Source organism: Cynara cardunculus, assembly GCF_001531365.2.
Source record: "Cynara cardunculus var. scolymus isolate 2C chromosome LG 11, CcrdV1, whole genome shotgun sequence".
Classification (NCBI taxonomy): domain Eukaryota; kingdom Viridiplantae; phylum Streptophyta; class Magnoliopsida; order Asterales; family Asteraceae; genus Cynara; species Cynara cardunculus.
This window is the reverse complement of record NC_037538.1, coordinates 8,456,073-8,459,783: the sequence shown is the minus strand read 5'-3', so window position 1 is coordinate 8,459,783 and position 3,711 is coordinate 8,456,073.

Sequence of the window (3,711 nt, the reverse complement as noted above, 5' to 3'; positions counted from 1 at the left end):
GAATGTGAAGACTTTGATTTGATAAGAGTTAACACAACTAAAAATTAACAGGAAATAACATATAATAAAAACAAGCCAAGATATAAGACTTAGGGTGAGATGTAAATACTATTTCTACTAGACCAATGCTGTCAAAATGCTACAGCATGAGACCATGCTGACAAATTGCTACAGCATACAATTAGTAACAACTATTTTCATAATTTATTTTGAAGGTATTTCTCTCAGACTTCACCAATGCACTTATATTATAACTTTCAACTCATATCTCTATGAGGTATCTGGACCAGTGAAAGTGACAAATGGTGTCCTCAAAATATATGAATAAATAAATCTCTTTGTTAAAAATCACTCTCTTGAGTGGATTCTCATATCATTTAAGTTGACGTGTTCTGAATGGCTCATCTCTGAGTCCATTCCACTTTAACACTTTAAAGTGATCATTCTATCGAGAATTAACAATTTACAAAATACGGATAACAAATCTCTTTGTTAGCAACTCTTTCAAGTCTACTTCCCATATCATCCAAATTGACGTGCAATCAATGGCTCAGCTTAGAGTCCATGATACTTTAACATTTTTCAGTGATCAACTCGTTAAGAAATGTCATTGGTTTTATAAAACTTGAAATGAAATAATGAAACATTGTTGTTACATAAAAGGGTCTACCTTATTTTGAATTACAAAATCACCCTTTCTGTCATACACCCGAGCTAAGAAATTTAGCTACTCATGACGGAAAGTATATTGCAAAAAATATAAAGTACGGTAAATAAAGACATAAAAATAAATAACGGAAAGTAAATGATGGAATATAAATAACGGGAAATAAAATGCGGAAAATGTAATAAATAAATGATGGAAATTAACGAACAAGAAAGCGTAATAAATAAATGACGGAAAATAAAAGGCAATTAAAAGAAAGCTTAACAGAGAAATTAGCCAAAAGTTACTTATATTTCTAGAGAGAGAAAGTATTCTACAAGTAGTGAGATAACTAGTTGAGAATTGGATGATATGATCCAAATACTAACCACAACATCTTTATTTATACTAAGATAGAGGTGAAGGCAAAATAGTCATTTAACACTTAAACTAGACTTAAAGTAACTAAAAGTACAATAAAGCAAATACTTAAATTTCTAATATAACCAAATTAACCAACAAGTTTCCAGCTAATTACAAAAGAAACAGTTGTCAATACACAAAATGTCATTCAAAAGTCAGCTATGGTCATGTCAATCAACATCATGTTCTCTCTCTCTTCTATTTCCTCACAGTCAGATCATGCTGCAGCATCCCCGCAGCATCAAACTGTCCAAAATATATCCATATTAGTCCATTACATATCAAAAACACGTTAATTATTCATCTTAGCTTCATAACAAAGAAGTGGTAACCACAAGGGTGGTGTCTGATTGGTTTGAGCTTGACTCCAAAGGTCAAAAATATCAGGAGGTTCCAGGTTCAAATCCAAAGAGGAATAAAAATCTCCATGTGGCCACGGAGATTCAAATACGGTGACTTCGGGTATCTGCAAAGCAGATGGTCGTCCTGGTCTAATCTTATGAATTTGTTTTCATGAAATTGTTTAATCTTGTGAAATTGTTTCATATAATACTTTTTTTTTGATGAAATTGTTTCATATATGGTTATGAAATTGTTTCATATAATACTTAATGAAATTTTAATGAAACTGTTCATTATTTCTCTAAAATTAAAATAATGAAGATGATAATATCCATGATTAACACCCTCCACAATAAAAATGATTAATCAACCTCTCATAATTACAAAAAAATGAACAAAATGAAAAATTATGATTGGTTGAATGGAGTTTGTACGGTTTGTACAAATAACGTGGTTTGCAAAGTAAACATCCTCTATATATATATATGTATATAAACGAAAAGCAAGGTTTTTATGAGAACCTACATTATGGAGTTTTATTGAGGTTCTTGGAGGTTCCGCTATCATTGATGCTTTAATGATTCCTTATGACACCCCATACTCCACATTTACTTATAACATATATTTCATATCAAAAAAATACATATTACACCACATTGGTCCTGCTAGTACAAGGTTTTTATATTTACATAATCTACAATTGAAAAATTCCAAAAGAATAACCTTGTACTATTACATGTATTTTAAAAAATAATTGACATTCTTTGCTAAATTTTATTCATTGCTAAATAATTAACATTCTTTGGTAAATTAGGAACGAGTTCTATCTATTCAGTAACGGATTTTGATATTTGGTATTAACAACTTTTATTAGTGTATATAATATTTTATAAATTGAACCACAAGGGAGATGTCTGATTGGTTTGAGCTTGACTCCAAAAGTCAAAAGTACCAGGAGGTCCCAGGTTCAAATCCAAGGAGGAATAAAAATCTCCTTGTGGCCATGGAGGTTCAAATGCGGTAACTCCAGGCTATCTGCAAAGCAGGTGGTCTTCCTGGGATTAGTCGCTCGCATAACGGGTTGGATTTCCAAGTTAATCAATATGTATATATATATATATATATATATATATATTAAGAGGAGCGTTCAAATAAAAATCTGCCACATTTGTGTAAACCGTGTAAACCAATCTCATCCATCCATTTTATTAATCAATGATCAAGATTAGTTTATTTTATTTTAGGAAATTAAAAAATATATATATTAAAAATTTATTTTATTTCAACAGTAAGGGCAAAAATAGTAAACAAAATTTAACATTTAGTAACATCTTTCTCGATATTAATGACACTATTTTCATTTTTTAAAGCAACATATTATTTTTAACTTTAAATCACATCCATCAATAAAACATATAAAAAAAATGAATATATAACACACCATATTCAATTATATGGAGTGAATCGTTTTAAATTTTGAATTACATTATATGAACGAAATTGGTTTCACMATGAAAATGTTTCGGTTCACATAATTTATTTGCAACAAGACCCGGTTTCACGTCATGAAACTTGTTTCAATTTCCTTTTCATAATTTATTTTCAACCTGCACCGGTTTTGTTTTCCTTTTCATCAACAAAATGGATCAACTACACCATCAATGCAACGGTTTCACCATAAAAATGTTTTGGTTCACTTAATTTATTTGCAACATGAACCGGTTTCACGTTCATGAAACCTATTTCATTTTCCTTTTCATAATTTTTTTCAAAATGCACCGGTTTCATTTTATTTTTCATAAAAAAAAAAGATTAACTACACCATCATTGCAACAGGTTCACCATAAAAATGTTTCGGTTCACCTAATTTCTTTGCAACATGAACCGGTTTCACGTTCATGAAACCTGTTTCATTTTGTGGATTTTTTTTTTGTTCATCTACGTTTTGATGATTTCATTYTATAATTCAATTGTTTCATCAAGACATGTTTCCTGATTATAACTCATAACAATACATGAAATCCAAATTTTTAATATTTTAATATAATTAAATATTTAAATGTTACCATTTATGCAATTTTCTTTATTACGTTTCCTTAATTAAAATTTATTAATAACTTCTATATTTAATAGAAAATATTATAAATGACCGAAATACCCTTATTGATTAAATTTAATTAGAAAAAAAAAGAATTTTCCTATTAGTCGAAATTGGTTTACACAGTTTCTTAGAAATGCACGGTTTTCATTTGAACGTGCCCCTATATATTAAATTGTATGTCACACTTAATTATAAGCAT